This window comes from Dromiciops gliroides, chromosome 2 (assembly GCF_019393635.1).
Source record: "Dromiciops gliroides isolate mDroGli1 chromosome 2, mDroGli1.pri, whole genome shotgun sequence".
NCBI lineage: Eukaryota > Metazoa > Chordata > Mammalia > Microbiotheria > Microbiotheriidae > Dromiciops > Dromiciops gliroides.
In genome coordinates this window covers 337,898,535-337,917,275 of record NC_057862.1, presented here as the reverse complement: position 1 = coordinate 337,917,275, position 18,741 = coordinate 337,898,535, and positions in this window count along the sequence as shown.

Here is an 18,741-nt window from a genome sequence, read left to right as displayed (position 1 = left end):
TTACATAATTGCACATGTATAACATATATCTGCTTACCACCTCAGGGGGTGGGGAGCAGAGGGAGAAAAAAAAAGGAGAAAATCTGGAATTCAAAACTTTAAATAAAAATATTTAGTACTTTAAAAAAATAGAGCTACTACAGGGATTTGGGGGAAAATATATATATTAGAGAGGCAGTGAGACCTTAGTGGACTGTATGCTGTATATGTTCAGGCAGATATGTATTTGAGTCCCAATTCAAATACTTATTAGCTGTGTGACTTAATAAAACTCTTTCAGCCTCAGTTTTCTCATCTGTAAAACAGAAGTTGTAATAGCACTCATTCCACAGAATTGTTGTGAAGATCAAATTTTAAAATGTATACTAAGTTCTTTGAAAACTTTAAAGCACTATATAAATGCCAAATAGTATTATTGACACTAAATAACCCCCACTTGATCCTTCCATCTCAGCTATCATCTAGTCCTATGCGTCTTCTGTCTTTTGTAGCCAAATCCTTGAAAAAGCCATTTGCAATAAATTCCTCGACATTTTCTCCTAAAACTTTCTTTTTAACCTTTTGAAATCCAGCTTCCAACTACATCTTTCCACTGAAACTTCTCTCCTCAAAGTTACCAATGATCTACTGAATGGCAAATCACATATTACTTTCTTAATGCTTGTGCTTCTTAACCACTTTCAAGCCTTTGACATTCCTTTTTTAAAGATTAGACTAAATTTTCCAAAATTATATGGAAAACAATATTTAATTTTTAAATATTTGAGTTCTATATTCCCTTCCTCCCTCCTCTTATCCCCATTGAGAACACAAGCAATTTTATATAGGTTATATATATATAGTCATGCAAAACATTTTCATGTTAGTCATTCTGTGAAAGAAAACACAAATATAAAAAGAAAAATAAAGTTTAAATATATTAGTTTTGTGCTATTTCTGTTAGCTTAAGGGGACAGTTTAGTTACTTCTGAAAGCCCTAAACAACTAAATGAAGATTGCAGGTTATTTTCCCCTTTCATTGTCATAATTGCTTGTTTTAGTATCTGACCAGATAAGCCATTGAAATCTTTTTGGCTACAGTCCTATGCATGCAGATTCCATAAGTTCTTTCTGTAGAAATGGGTTACATTTTTTCATCAGTCCATCAGAACTATATTGCTAAGAATAGCTAAATCATTGATACTTGATCATCATACATAATTGCTTTTATTAGTACAATATTTTTCTAGTTCTGGTCATTTTATGTTGCATCAGTTCATATAAGGTTTTCCAGGTTTTTCTGAGAGCATTCTGTTCAACATTTCATATAGTACAGTAATATTCCATCACAATCATACTACAACCTGTTCAATCATTCCTCAATTAATGGACCTCCCTTCAATTTCTTATTATTTTCTACCACTAAAAGAGCTGCTATAAATATTTTTGTACATATATGTCCTTTTCCTTTTTTTTAATCTTTTTGGGATACAGACCTAGTAGTGCCATTTATGGGTCAAAGCATATGCATGGTTTTATAGCCGTTTGGGAATACAGAATGTTTGAATCAGTATACAGCTCAACAAACAGCAGTGTCTCAATTTTTCCACATCTCTTGCAACATTTATCATTTTCTTTTTTTCTCACATTACTATATCTGATAGATGTGAGGTGATACCTCAAAGTTGTTTTAATTAGCATTCCTCTAATCACTAGTGATTTGGAAGATTTGTATATGACTTTAGATTTTATTACTTTATCTGAAAAGAGACCATTTATCAATTGAGGAATGGTTCTTATTTTTATAAATTTGACTCAGTTCTCTATATATTTGAGAAATAGGGTCTTTATCATAGAAACATGGTATAAAATTTTTCAGTTATGATTACTCTGTATTTCCTTTCATCCTATCCCCCCATTTATCCTACTCTATCTTTTCTTTCACCTCATCCATCCCCCAAAGTGTTTTACTTCTGATTACCACTTTCCCTAACCTGCCCTCCTTTCTATAGGCCCACTCCTTTCTCTTATCCCCTTTTCCTACTACTTTGCTGTTGAGTAAAATAAATTTTCATACCCAACTGATTGTGTATGTTATTGCCTCTTTGAGCCCATTCTAATGAAAGCAAGTTTCATATGCTCCCCCTGCATTTTACCCCTATTTCCCTCCACTGTAAAAGCTCTATTGTGCCTCTTTTATATGAGATAATTTACCTCATTCTACCTTTACCTTGCCCTTCTCCCAGTACATTTCTGTTTCTGACCCTTTATTTTAATATTTAGATAATCCCATAACTCACAACTCATAACTGTACACTCTGTCTATGTATACTCCTAACTGCTTTAATAATGAGAAAGTTCTTAGGAGTTATAAGTATCATCTTTCCATGTAGGAATATGAAAAGTTTGATTTTATTGAATCCCTTATGATTTCTATTTCCTGTTTAGCCTTCTATGCTTGTCTTGAGTCTTATATTTGAAAGTTAAATTTTCTCTTCAGCTCCGGTCTTTACATCAGGAATGCTTGAAAGTCCTCTATTTTGCTGAATTTCCATTCCCTGTCCCTGAAGTATTGTAATCCTAGATCTTTTGCCTTCCAGAATATCACATTCCAAGTTTTCCAGTCCTTTGTGTCCCATGGTATTTCAACTGTTTCTTTCTGGCTACTTTCAATATTTTTCCTTGACATAGGAAATCTATAATTTGACCATATTCATTGGAGTTTTCATTTTGGGATCTCCTTCAGGAGGTGATCTAAAAATTCTTTCAATTTCTACTTAACCCTTTGCTTCTAGAATATCAGGGCAATATTCATTGATAATATCTTGAACCTTGATGACTAGGCACTTTTTTATTTTTAAATCATGACTTTTATGTAGTCCAATAACTGTTAGATTCAGGAGAGAGAATGTATTTTCAAGGTCTGGTTTTTTTTACAATGAAATATTTCACATTTTCTTCTGCTTTTAATTCTTTTGATTTTGTTTTATTGTTTCTTGATATCTCCTGGAGTCATTAGCTTCCACTTGCCCAATTCTAATTTTTAACAATTTCTTTTCTTCACTGAGCTTTTTGACCTCCTTTCCCTTTCATCAATTCTACTTTTTAAGTTCTTTTCTTCAGTGATTTTTGTACATCTTTTGCCAGTTGACCAGTTTTGTTTTTTAAGGTGCAATTTTCTTCAGGTTTTTTTTTGGGGGGAGAGGGGCCCCTTTACCAAGGTGCTGACTTTTTTCATGGCTTTCTTGCATGACTCTCATTTCTTTTCCCAACTTTCTTTCTACCTCTCATTTTATTTTTTTAAATTTTTAACTATTCTAATCCCTGAAACCAATTAACATTTTTCTTTCAGCAATTTTGACTTTATTGACTTCTGAGTTTGTGTTTTGATGTTTCCCATTACTGTAGTAACTTTTTATGGTCAGGATCTAGTTTTGTTGTTTTCTCATTTACACAGCATTTTTCTTGACTTTTAACTCTATGCTAAGGTGAGGCTCTGCTCCCTAGGTAAAGAGGGAACTGTCCCAAGCTTCAGGATTTTTTGTGTAGCTGGTTCTTGTGGGCAAGGTTTCAGTTCTTCCAAAGTGGTATGATTTAAGGAGAAGTGTGTTTCCTACTCACATGGCCTATGCCCTGGTCTGTGAGTGACTCCAATCAGTCTTTTCAGCCCTAGAACTGTGACCAGGGTCACTGCTCTCCTGAAGCCACAAATTCTGGTGTTTTTGTGCTCCTCTTTAGCCTGGGACTGAGATCCAGGACTAAAACCCAGATACAAGTATGTACAACATAACAGAGTGCCAGCAAAGCAATCCCTCTAATCTCCTTCCAACCAGTTTTCGAAACTCCTTGCTGTCTGTGAAATGAGTGTTTTGTTAAGCCCAACTGCCCCCCAACTAATTCATTCAATCCCAAGGCCTGCTGTTGTTTTATTGGGATCCAGTCTGAGATGGCACAGGCTGCATTGGACTGTGCTCCCTTCTCACTTCAGTGTGACTGACCTCTCCTGCCAGCCTTCTAAGTTATCTTGTGCTTGAAAATTGTTTTACCCCATCCTTATGTGCGTGCTGCTACTCCAGAATTTATTTTCAGGCATTATTTAAAATTTTTTGGAAGGGAATTTGGTAGAGATCAGGCCAATTCCTGCCTTTTATCTGTTTTCTTAGCTCCATTCCCAGCCTTTTACATTCTTGATCACCCTCTCTTCCTTGATATTCTTTTCCCGGTAGGTTTTCCCTATAGGATACTGTTCTCTCCTGGTTGTCCTCCTACCTATGAAACAGTTCCTTCTCATTTGAATTTTACTTATCATCTAAGAGGTCATGCTCTATAGTTGTGGGTGTCACACAGTATTTTCTTTCTTTTTCTATGAGTTTGTCTGTCCTTGGAAGGTTTCATTATTAAAGTTCTCTTTTCAAAACAACATCAAAGATGGAAGGCCTTGCTGATGAAGAAAAGGAGCAAGAACCATTCCTAACTATTCTATTAAGCTTGCCCAAAATGTTTTATATAGAAGGCAGATTAGATCTTTCTTCAAATACAGGGCTGCCTATAATTATCAGAAGAAAATATTCATACTTTTAAAACATCTCCAATATAAAAAAAAGTGTTCTCCTTAAATCCAGAAAAAAGAAAAGCTCACTTTTAAAAATTAATAGTATTTTATTTTTCCCAATTACATATAAAGATAGTTCATTTTCATAATATTTTGAGTTCCAAAATTTTCTCTCTCCCTCCCTCATCTCCATCCTCCCTAAGAGAACAAGCAGTATGATATAGGTAATAAATATACAATCATGTTAAACAAATTTCCATATCAATCATGTTGTGAAAGAAGAATCCAAGGGGAAAACCATAAGAAAAAATTAAAACAAAAAAATAAACAACGACAAAGAAGTGATAACAATATGCTTTGTTATGCATTCAGACTCTAGAGTTCTCTCTCTGGATATGGAGAGCATTTTCCATCATGAGTCTTTTGATATTATCTTAGATCACTGTATTGCTGAGAAGAGCTAAGTCTTATCATAGTTGATCATTGCACAATGTTGCTGTTACTGTGTATACTGTTCTCCTGGTTCTGTTCATTTCACTCAGCATCAGTTCATATAAGGCCAGGTTTTTCTGAAATCTCCTTGCTCATCATTTCTTATAGCACAATAGTATTCCATTATATTCATATACTTTTTCAGCCATTCTCCAAATTATGGGCATTTCCTCAATTTCCAATTCTTTGCCATCACAAAAAGGAAAGGTCACTTTTAAATAGCACAAACATGCAGGCTGCCATAAACTCATACTTTGATTATTGTAATACCCTGTATGTCTCAAGTATTTCTCCACTGCAATCCATCCTACATTTAGCCACCAAAATTATGTTCCCAAATCACAGGGCTAACCATGTTACTACTATAATGCCCCAATCCCTATCCCCACTCAAACTCCAGTTGCTCCCTATTACCACTAAGATGAAATACAAAATCATTTGGAATTTAAAGCCCTTCACAAATTAGAATGCATTTATGCAGGTGCACGCACAGACACACACACACACACACACACACACACACACACACACACACACACACACCCCTTTCTAGTATTTTTAAAACTTACTCTCTGCCACTCAAGTGACACTGGCCTCCTTACAATTGCTCATATAAGATATTCCATTTTCTCTAAATGTCCCCCATGCCTGGAGTCCTCTCCCTCGTCCTCTCTTCCTAGTGGCTTACCTGACTTCCTTCAAGTCCCAAATAAAATCTCATCTTCCACTAGAAGCATTTCTTAAACACAGTTAATTCTAGTACCTTCCTTCCCTCTTTGTATTATTTCCTTTTTCTGTATATAGCTTCTTTGTACATATTTGTTGCTTGTTTTCTCTCCCAAAAGATTTTTCAGATTTAAGAACAGGGACTGCCTCTTTCTAGATCCCCAATACAACACAGTGGCTGGCACATAGTAGGGGCTCAGCAAATATTTACTAACTGACTGATTATAACTTGCAAAATATTTATTACAATTAGAAGCAGCATAAAGTAAGGAATGGATGACTCCTAGTTTGGGATTCAGGAAGTATTTGACTCGATATTTGGCTTGTCTGGTAGGAAAAATGATGAACTGAAAATAATAACTTACATTTTCATAGGGACTGGGAAAGGGACTGGACTAGTAACTTCATTGACAAAGAGACGTCCCAGAGAGGACATTGACACATATTAAGTCACTTAATCTCTTGGTGCCCCAAGGAAATTTCTAAAATTATAAACTGTAAAACAAATGCCAATGTACTATATTTATAAAGGGAGTTTTGTCAGTTGGAGTTCAATATGAAATCATGAGTCTGGACCCTCAAAAACATAATATTAACTATTATTACAATTATTATTAATCAGCTTCAAAATTTTAACTTAAAATGGCTAATACATCAGCAGATTTTTATGTCCAAATTTCTCTAGGTTCCTTTCTGTCTCCTTTCCTAATATCTAATCTTAACTTTCAGTTCCTAAACATAATTAATAAGAGAAGCTTGATTATTATTCTTTTTTATGACCAAAGGTAATGAAGCTGTCATGGGGGAAAAAACAACACATGCACATACATCTTATTGTTCATATTACTACCTAAAATATTAAACAACTTCCACCATCTTCCTGAACTTTATCACAATCTCCTCCTTACATTTACCAATGTGTTCCTTAAGAAAATGGATAGGGGGCAACTAGGTGGCTCAGTGGATAACTCACCAGTCCTGGATTCAGGAGGACCTGAGTGAAAATCTGGTCTCAGACACTTGAAACTTACTAGCTGTGTGAGCCTGGCCAAGTCACTTAACCCTCACTGCCCCCCCCACAAAAAAAGGATAACAATTAGACACATATGCTACATTAAATATTTTACAAATGTATAGATTTTTAAATAAAACCTGAAGTTCTAGAAGCAGCACTTAAATAGAATCTAAAGCCTCAAAATATAGTTACCATAAAATATTGTTCTTTTAAAGTAGGAAAAATGGAAACAAAGTTGATGTTTAACAGTTAGGGGAATGGCTACACTAAGATATGATGAATACCAAAAATGTACAAAAGTATAAAATGACTTATGACTTATACGGATAGATACAGAATGAAGTGAAAAGAGCCAAGAAAATAATAATGACTATATTAATGTAAGATCCATCCCTCCCCCAAGTACTCTCCCATACACACATAAAAATATTTTAATTGATTTCTGTATAATCATAATGATCAAAGGTGACACCAAAGAATGAAAATGTACATCCCTTCCCTTTTTATGGAGATAGGAAACTCTGGAAGTAGAACATTGCATGTACTGTCAGACTACATTGATATATTGGTTATGTGAAGGAGCTTTTTTTTTTAAATCCCTCCCTTTTTTTGTTTTAATTCTTCATTTAAAGGGATTGCTTTTTGGGTGGAGGATAGTAAAAGACATATCATGAGATAAATTTGATGTAAAATAAAAGCAATAAAATTTTAAGTAGAAAAAAGGAAGTTAAAGCCAAGTGGCTCTCACTTAAATGCTTTTAGGGTTTTTTTAAATGTTATGTAGAAACTAAAGAGGAAACCAAAAACAAAAATTACAATATTAACAATATCACCATAAGCAGAAATCTTTTCAGAACTTTTCAGTTAACATTTCAAGTGCTTGAAATGTGGAATACTAATATGGCTTTCATGTGTCTGTTTACAGATAGTAAAATTGAGGCACAAAAATAAAGTGTAATTCCCCTCCCCCCAGGTTTGAGGAATAGATCAAGGAAAGAAACCAGCTTTTCTATACATTCTTCCAACCCTCATAACATGACATTAGTATCTTGAGGTTGAGGAATACTTCATGGTCAGAAATTCAGGATAGATAGTAACATATAATAGTTAATAGATAATAGAGTATAATAAATAAAAGTAACTGGTGACCTTGAAATAAAATAAGGGTGTGAGCTTTTGTTCCCAGGCATATAGTTACACACAATGACAATCTGTCACCTTCTGTCTTGTTTTCCTATATCTGACAGACACTGGCTAGAAGCTGGGTGTTGCAATGACACCTCTCAGTAATAAGATGTGCTCTACCTGTAAGGGCAATGGAGTTGTACAGTGAAGCCAAGTCTGGCTTCACCCTGACAAGTATGAAAAGTTATGAACTGAAAAATAACAACTTACATTTTGTTGTTAAGATAAAGACAAGGAAAGGAAATCGCCTTGGCATTTCATTGGCATAGGGAGCTCTGAAAGGAATTTCCTCTACCAGTGGTCAGCATCTTTCTGCCACTTGTCTCAAAAAGCTGCCTAGCATGCTGAAAGCTTCAGTAATTTTACCAGGGTCACGCAGTCAGTATGTCAGAGGCAATATTTGAACCCAGATTTGTTTGTTTGTTTGTTTTTCCTAGCTCCAAGGACACTTTTATCCACTATGTAAATTTTGCTATGTGTGTTCATAGGTACATCTCCATGAGATAGATAAGGCAAAGATTATTTTCTACATTTTGTATTTGAGGAAACAGCGTCAGAAAGGTACAATGCCATGCCCAGTGTCACACATTAAATGCCTGAGCTAAAAATGAACCATGAATCCATCAATTTTTGTGATGTATCATGTTGCTTCAGAGAAAATATACTCAAACCAAGGTGATATTCTGTCCCCTCTAAGTATAATAAGTCCTTTCTTTTCACCTGACCTATTTGAGAAGGGGAAAATGAGTTTTAGAATATTGAGGAAATTTGATAATAATCAATCACATTTGAATAAACCAGATACTGTACATTTTATCACCAGCTGTTGCATGATGGATTTATTGTTCCATGCCAATAAATACCTCATGTTCCAGAAGATAAAAAATATTATCATTAATATTAAAAGCTATAGCTTTACTGCATAGAAGTAAGTCATAGAGGTAGAAAGTCATAAAACTTGTTACTAAAAATCTGATATTACAATTAGAAAGATAAAACTTACTAGTTGTTTAGCAACATCATTGTGTAGGAACTTAAAAAAAAAGAAAGTTATGAATGTTATTTTAAAGGAACCTCTGAGAAGGTATTGATAAGGCCTTTCTTATTCATGTAACAGTGAGCATCTGGGGTCCAATTTCATGAACAAGGAGTAAATTTCTTTTACCTTTCTGTGGGTTGGACTAGATCTGGGACTCAACTTATGATAAATAAATTCCAAATAATCATGAAGAGATTTCAGGGGGGCTGTGAATACAGATGGTAAAAACATCCTTTTATTTTTACTAACCTCTACTGAAATTTAGCTTTTCCTATTATGATTTTGAAAAAGAAAATGTATTATGAGAACAGCCTATAGACTTCACCAAATTGCTAAAAGGGTCCATGACAAAAACAAAAAGCTTAATGATCCCTAGAATAGATTATCTCTCAGGTCCTCCCACAGAAACAAAAACTTTAATTCTCTTGAAAATAGTTCATTTCACCTTTATAGAAGAGAAAAGCATTAAGAAAACATTTAGGAATAAAATAATATTTCAAAGCCATAAAATGTCTACTTAGTATTGATTTACATTTCTGGTGCTCTCCCCATTTGAATTCAAAGCTAAAGAAGATAATCTTTAAGATTAGCATATATAAGCAGGCCTGTTGCACCATCTTTGATTGTAATACCAAGATATGATCATCCAGAAGCCATATATGGCAATTCATTCATTCACTTATTCAGTAAACTTGAATTAACTACAAACTATATTCAAGAAACTGTGGCAGATGTTAGAAGGGATATAAAGACAACTTAAACAGTGAAAGGAGGATTGGAACTGGAGTCAGATTATGTCCTTTCAAATCCCAACTTTTAAACCTACAATTGTTATGTCCTTGTATCAGTCACAAATTCTGGGGTCTCAATCTCTTTTTGCTTTAGTTTTCTTATCAGATAAATGAAGGCATTCAATTCAATGACCTTTGAGCTCCTTTCCAGCTCTAAATCTACAGTCTTCTGAGTATTCTCACCCAGTGTTAATATTGATCAATATAAATAATTTTCAATACTTCAAGGGTCCCCAATTTCTCTGGTATGAATACTATACAATCTCTCTCTAGTTTATGATATGATGTTTTCATGAGTTTTTGTGGCTAAAAGAATTCATCAGCTTGTGGTCCATCTTCTAGTAATGGATCTTTCAAAACTTGGTTAGGTTTGTCCTTATACAACAAGCAGGTCACAGGTCATCATCAGCAACAGGAGCAAGCATAATAGGTTTGCTAAACACTTTATAAATATTCACTAATTTTATCCTCACAACAATCCTGAAAGGTAGGTACTATTATAATCTCCATTTTACAGATGAGGAAACTGACAGAAGTTAGATGAGTGGCCTAGGATCATATATAGCTAGTATGTATTTGACATTGGATTTGAGTACAATTGCTCCTAATTCCAGGTTCTATCCACTGTGCCACCTCATATTTTGCATATGACCTTTCCACTTTTTTTTGTTTGTTTTATTTTGTGGGGTAATGGGGGTTAAGTGACTTGCCCAAGATCACACAGCTAGTAAGTGTCATGTGTCTGAGGCCAGATTTGAACTCAGGTCGTCCTGAATCCAGGGCCAGTGCTTTATCCACTGTGCCACCTAGCTGCCCCAACCTTTTCACTTTGTAAGGATATGCTGCTCTCAGTCAAAAAGCCCAAGTCACATCCATAACACTATGAAACATCATTGTATGAGTTCAGTGGAAAACATATGAGTAATTTCCTTTAAATATAGCCTAACATAACACTTACCTAACATTGTGAGTTCAACATAACTTAATTTTGAAAGATTTTAAGAGATAACCTGATTTTTACACTAGTTTTTCTTGCTGTCCTTTTCATGTACCACAGATATACACAACACCCAGAATCATCCAATTTAATTATTTATTTTTGTTGTTTGTATTTTTTTTTCACCTCTCTTATTTTTAGAGACTTGTGGGGGACCTTGCATACACTTCGTCCTTATCGTCTCAGGGTCCAAATACTGAATTGTTTACTTTTTCAAATGTGCATAACAGATATAATTTATCTTAAACCTCCCTCAGTCTTACTATTTTCTGACACCTAATGATACCACTTCTCTCAACATGTTTTATAATACTGGCTATATTCTTTTCTTAATCTCCTGACCTACTGGGGATAGAAGGGAGGGGATAATGGAAGAGTCCCTTGGTTTCCATTGAGACTTTCAGATGTCCATTCTAATACCTTCATTAAAAACAACAACAACAACAACAACAAAACCTTCGAGTTTCACAGTATTCACATTTATCACCAAATCAATATCCTAGTTGTCATTATTTATCAATGCCCCAGACAATTTTCCTTTATCAATGAATTCATTAGTCAGTTTCTGGATCATAATTATTTTTCTCTCTATCCCTGCACTTCAAAACTTCAATACACAAATGATACTCCCTCAAATAAGAAACTTTTCAGTGCTTCATTGTACTTAATTCCTCTGACCTCCATGCCACTTCAGTCAGAAATAGTGATCTTGCCATAATCCATAGGTGTTCCCTTTCATTGTTCACAAACTCCAAAATTCCCTTATTTGACAGTAATTTTTGTGATTTCATCTTTCCCTCTGCTTTATTATCCCTAACCCTGTTCTTTATTCATAACCTAATTCTCTCCACCATTTTATTCTTTGCCAGGTATCACCCCTGCACTGGCTACAGTCTCCTCTTTTTCTTAGCTGGTCTGTTTGGTGAACCCTCTGAATGTTATACCATCTTTTCCTCTCAGATACCTTGCCCCTCTTGCTCCTATTGTTGATTGCATTGCTAAACCCTAGACCTGATTACTCCCTCCAGCTATCCCTTTTGCTCCTATTCACTTGTTTCTGAATGTATTGGAGAACATTGCAATACCCGGCTGAGTCTGCTACACATTGTTACCTAATCTCAATTGAGACACCACTGCAACAAGGCAATCATTCTGTTCCTCCATAATCCATTCCCTATCCCACTTTCTATAGAAGCTTTTCTCAAGCTTCCAGTCTTTTCAAGTCTCCCATGGCACCTCTCTTCCTATCCTCTCAACTATGAAGAAGGCTGAAATTACCCTCTGGTAGTCAATGGAATCGAGAGGAGGATGATTTGGAAGACTTTTCATGAGAGCTTTGGGAAGACAGTGATAGAAAACCTAAGGATGCTTCCTAGAGTTCCTTACCCTAATGTGGAAAAATTAAAAATATGTCTGGAAATCAATAAATAAAATACTTTTTAAAAGTTATGATGATGGGGCAGCTAGATGGCAGAGTAGATAGAGCACCAGCCCTGGAGTCAGGAGTACCTGAGTTCAAATCCGGCCTCAGACACTTAACACTTACTAGCTGTGTGAACCTGGGCAAGTCACTTGACCCCAATTGCCTCATTAAAAAAAAAAAGTTATGATGATGAGAAGACTATCAGGAAGAGTTAAAAGCATCTAACATGCCAGGGTCAAAGAGAAGAAAGTTTGATCATTGTTACAAAAAAGAATTATAGGAGGAATTCACCCATCCTACTTTGATTGTTTTTAAGATTTTTTTTTAAAGTTTATTGATTTGAAATGTCACCTGAAGTCACCTTGAATAGAAACCCTATAAAGACAATGGTTGAAGAGAAAATGGAAACCTTTTCTATTCTATCATCTACAATCCCTGCTTACCCCAATGGTCCAGACTGCAAAGTCTATGAGGACAATTGAGAATTGAATAAGAATACGATCCCTGGAACCAATTTGAATATATGCACTATTTCCCTGCACTTCAAAACTGAACTCTGTACATTAATTATTTGAATAGATAACTAGAAGACATCTTTCTTTCTAGTTTTACTCTAATTTCAAACTCACATTTGTTTTCCTTAAATAACACAACATCTACTTCAATATTATTAATGTAGAAGCATACGATGCTAATTTTTTGCCTTTGATGATTCTTTTTTTCTTAATCGTGTTACTTACTTTCCAAAGAATAAATGGAAATCTTCTTATTTTACATAAGTTATTAAAAGTTTACTTAATTCAAGGTACTGTGTGAAGCTCAGTGTAGCATAAAAATTAAAGGAGACATGTTCCCTGCTATCAAAGATTGCACTCTAGTTGGATGTGAAAAATGTAATAGCAATACAAAAGTTAAATAATACAATAATATAATAACGAAAGAGCTATCTCAAGGTATCTTTTGAGTAATCTCTAAATAATAAAATTCAGAAGTACATATTTAAAGATGTACATGCTGCAATAGGTGATCTATCCCTTGATATGGTAATAGATTGAGAATTGGAATACAACTTAGGCATTACTTAATCACAGAATTTCAGGGTTGTAAAAGACCACAGTGTCTATCAAATAAACCCATACCAAAATAATCTCTACTTTAATATGACAAGATGTCCTCCAACCTTTGCCTGAAGACTTTCAATGATAGTATACTTATCGCTTCCTGTGATAGCCCATTCTGCTTTTTAACAACTTTAACATTTTTTTCTGATCCTAAACTCAGATTCTTATCTTGGAAACCAGCACTCAACTCTTTGCTTTGAATTCTACTCTCTGGGAGTAAAAGAACAAATGAGATTCCCGATGCAACAGCTCTTCAAATGCTTCAAGAAAGAAATCATACCCTCCACTCCAAGTATTCTGTTTTCCATACAAAATATCTCATTCCCTTACACCAACTGTCATTTGACATGGACTCAAGATCTTTTTCAATTTAATTGTACTCTTGTTACTTGCCAGTTTATCAAGGTACTTATTAAGTAGTGCCCAAAACTGAACACAATATTTCAAATGTAGTAGTCAATCTGTTCCATTTTATAGATGGAAAAACTCAATCCAAAAGAAGTTCAATGAAATATCCAAAGTTACCCACCTTATAAGGACTGGAGGCAAGGCTCAACTCTGCTACTTGATTCCAAATGAAATGTTTTTTGATTGGGTTGATTCAAGAGGTACTTTGGTTCTTTTTAAAGTGAAGTGTTGGGCAGCTATGTGGAAGAGTGAATAGAGCAATTAGGCCTGGAATCAGGAAAATCTGATTTCAAATCTGGCCTCTGACACTTATCAGCTGTGTGACCCTGAGAAAGTCACTTAACCATCTTTCCTAAGTTTCCTTATCTACAAAATAATCTGGAGAAGGAAATGGTAAACCATGCCAGTATCTTTGCCAAGAAAACTCCAAATGGAATTAGGCATGACACAACAACAACAAATTATGATAAATTATAGATTTTAGAAGCGTTTTGAAATTTTATTGATATAAACCAAAAATGAAGTCACATCTGATCCCTGAAATTCAGATCAATATATTTCTTGAGGTATAACTTTTTAAAGTGTTTTTTATTTTTTCTTTTATTGCAAAATCTTCCATTTAGAATACTCATTATGACTTTTCACTTTTACTATTACAGTAGTCTTCCTGCCTGAAATTTTTTTCCCAATTCTAATCCATCCTTCACTCAGTTGCCAAGATGATTTTTTATAGGTTAGGTCTAATCATGGCATACATGCCCCCACCCTCAACCTTTCTGGTCATTGAGCTCCTGTGACTCCCTATTACCTCCAACATCAAATATGAACTCCTCTGCTTGGCATTTAAATCACTTAATAACTTGGACCTTAACTATTCTTTCAATCTTCTTATATTTTACCTCTTTATATTCTATCATCTAGGCATAGTCCCCTAACTGCAGTTCCTCAAACATAACACATCATCTCTCATTTCCATGTATTTTCACTGTCCCCTAAACTTGGAATGCTCTGTCACCTCAGCTCCATCTCCCAATTCCCTGCATTCCTTTAAGATCCAGGTCAAATCTCACCTTTTGCAAGAGGCCTTTGTAGGGCCCCCAAATTGCAAGCATTTCCCTCCCATGACACTTTCCATCAGCTCTATGTACATTTTCAACATGTCTCATAATTTACATGTTGCCTCTTCTAAAAGAGTAAATCCCCTGTTAGGGCAAGAACCACTTTTGTTTGTATCCCTAGTGCTTAGCAAAGTGCCTGACACAGTGTAAGCACACAAGAAATGATGATGGATTGACATTAAAGCTACCTTTTCTCATCCACATGACTTCCAAAGAGAAAATAAGATACATTCTGAGATGATATATCATTAACTGGTGAATAAAACCAACTTTCTCTTATATAACAACCACTCCCAATTATACTATGTGTGTGTTTTTCTTACAGTTGATGGTCTACACCTATGTGTGACAAAATTATTAAGAATTCTTTCTCAGAATTAAGTTCCATTATGAAACTCCTCTGGGGTGTCTATTATGAATCTCTGCATTATCTGTGTTCTTTTGCCTGCCTTGTGACAGGCAAGATTGATATGGTTGAGGTCTACACTTGATTAAAATAAATGGTATCCAATGTGCATGAAATGTGGAAGTCATTATGAATAGGTCTGTGAATTTTTATTATAGTAAGAGATAACCTCTCTTCTTCCTATCTTTCCCACCCAGGTAGAAAATTCATTTTAAAAATAGAATCTTTTCAGACAGTTGGACTCTGAGTCTATTTGGGGCTACTGTATCAAAATGTTAGAGTGAACAGAAATTTGTTGATCTTGCCCTTTTCTGACCAGTGAATATCGAGATATCTGATGGAGAATTCTCATTTAGTAGGTAGACCAGTGGAAACTTCAAGTTTCAGATTCTATTAGAATCAGGATTAATTTCAAAATCAGAATGAGAATCAGTGTTTAGAGAGCTGGCTTGGGGATCAGGAAGATCTAGGTTCAGAACCAATTTAACAATAGCTTCATGACCATAATCTCTTGGAAGCTCTGTTTCTCATTTATAGACACTTGCCTCCCCAAGGATGTTGAGATGATCAAATAAGATAATGCATATGAATTTTTCAAAAAACCTTAAAGTGCTATAAAAATTGAAAGCGATTATCTGATATTTTCTTACTTTTATTTTGAACCCAGATAAGCTTTCAAGGTATAATGGAATTTGATTTAAGAGTTGAAAACTAGTTTCTTTCAGCATAATCATAGTCACAGTCATCATCATCATCGCTAGCATTTATGTAGCACTTTAAGGTTTGCAAAATACATTAAAATCTTATCTAAACATTATTTAATTTTATCCTCAAAACAGTTTGGGGGGCAAGTGCTATTATTATCTCCATTTTATAAATGAGGCAATAGAGACAGGTTGGATTTATTAGGGCCAGCCATTTTGAAACTAAGAGAGGATTTACCCAGGTCTTCTTGACTCATGTCCAGCCTTCTATTCACAGTGTCATCTAGCTGCCATCTTAACTTAGAAATGACTTCTTGGGACCTTAACTTCCTGTTCTGCTCAGTCATATTTTCATGTATCCATAATTTCTACTGATAATTACCAGAGGCAACCTTTTTTTTTTGTATGAATGGCATTTTATCTTAAATTATTTTACCTTCTTATATAAGAAGTATTGTAACTCAGTTGACATATTGTATTACATGTACACAGTAATTCATGATAAAGTAGACTGGATTTACAATTGATATAATGGAAAGATTTTCTTTTTCAGGTTTAATGATGCAAATATACATGATTATATAATTTGTCACACTTAAAATTATTTTAAATTATTTTCTGAAGATCTGAACTTCTTACATACACGTACACATATATACACACACACACTTTTTAACTTTGAAAAAACATAGTCTGCAATAAGTCCTGAAAATCAAAGCTCAAATTTTTCAGTTCTACAGTTTATAGAAAGTTTCCACAATTATTTTGTTTTTAATAATTATGTTTTTTTAAATAATTCATAATTTTATTTAATTGTGGCTATTTTTTGTGAAATTGCACATTGTTGAGATAATAAACTCAAGATGCAGAAAGAGACATTCATTGTCAAACATAATCAATGTGATGATTTGTTTTGTCTGCATTTATTTATTTATTATAAGAGAAGACATTAATGGGCAGAGGGTGTGGTTGAATTAGTTGTCACAGACAATTGTTTTAAAAAGGAAAAAGAAAGAAAGGAGCAGTAATATATTTTAAATTTACAGAAGAAAACAGAGTTAAAAAGGGGACACAAACAGAACAGTTTTGTTACTATTATGTTAAATACAACCAGTTTTAAAAAAACTAAATAATAATAGTTCACAGTTTTATATGTTATCTTTTTGTTCTCCTTGATACAATACAGAGTGGGCCAAATGTTACTGTCACAAAGTGTTTCAATATTTAATAACTCCTTTATTTTTTGTTTTTAATTTATAATACCATAACTTCATATACAGTATATGTAGGAAATATGTGTATATATAAAATAAAGAAAAATAATTTTAAAAAGTTGTTAAAACATCAGACCCCCTTGGTGAATTTTAGGCCACCCTGTAAAATGTTTGTGTTTGTTGATGATTACGTTGATAACAAAAAAAGAACATTCAAAAACAACAAAAAATGCCTAGTTCTTCCAATAAGCCCAAACTTCTCACAGGAAAAAAAAAATTATATATAGTGTATATGTATAGATTTGTGTGTCTGTTCACACACACATACATATATACATGTATATGCACATATATACATGCATGTATGTGCGTATGTATAGATAGATAATTACTGTTATTATTCAGTCATATCAAACTTTGTGACCCTATTTGGGGTTTTCTTGGCAGATGCTGGAGTGGCTTATCATTTCCTTCTCCAGCTCATTTGATAGATGAAGAAACTGAGGCAAACAGGGTTAAGTAACTTGCCCAGAGTCACACATCTAGTAAGTATCTGAGACTGGATTATAATTTAGGAAGATGAATTCTCCTGATTCTAGGCCTGGGATACTAACAACTTATCAGTTAGGGCATATTAACAAAAGGCATGATGAATATAAATTTGTTTCATCATTTTACCAATGACCATCTTTACCCAGAATTTATTATCAAAGATATGCTCACTTATATGATTTCTCAGCAAAGAAGTTAGGGCAGTTATATAGTAAGAACAATAGGCAGTCTCAATACTTTATGTGTACCTAACAGAGAGTTCCTGACCATTGAGTGGGCCCTCTATTTATGATTTGTAGGAAGACATGGACAAAATTGGTATAGGATGGGTTGTGATGTACTCTAGTAATCCCCTCATGGAGATTCAAAATCTGGAGATACCTAGGGTCACTTTTTTTTTTTTACATACTTTTTTTTTTTTTTTTGCGGGGCAATGGGGCTTAAGTGACTTGCCCAGGGTCACACAGCTAGCAAGTGTCAAGTGTCTGAGGCTGGATTTGAACCAAGGTCCTCCCGAATCCAGGGCCGGTGCTTTATCCACTGCGCCACCTAGCTGCCCCTAGGGTCACTTTTATATACATGCATGGGGCAGTTAGGTGGCACAGTGGATCAAGTGCTAGGACTGGAGTCAGGAAGATTTATCTTCCTGAGTTAAAATCTGAACCTCCAATACTTAAGCTGTGTGAATCTAGACAAGTCACTTAACTCTCTTTGTCTTAGCTTCCTTATCTGTAAACTGAACTGGAGAATGAAATGGCAAACTACTCCACTATCTTTGCCAAGATAGCCCCTAAATGGGGTCATGGAGAGTTGGACACAACTGAAACAACTGAGGGAGAGAGAGAAGGAGAGGAAGAGGTAAAGGGAAAAGGAGACAATCAATTTTGTCCATGTTTTTCAATAAATTAAAGGGTCCACCCAATGGTCAAGAAACTCTCTTTAAGGTCCCTTGACTCTCTGTGGGTACCAGTGAAGCATGTAGACTTGCCACTATTCTAGTTATAAGACTGGCCTGCCTT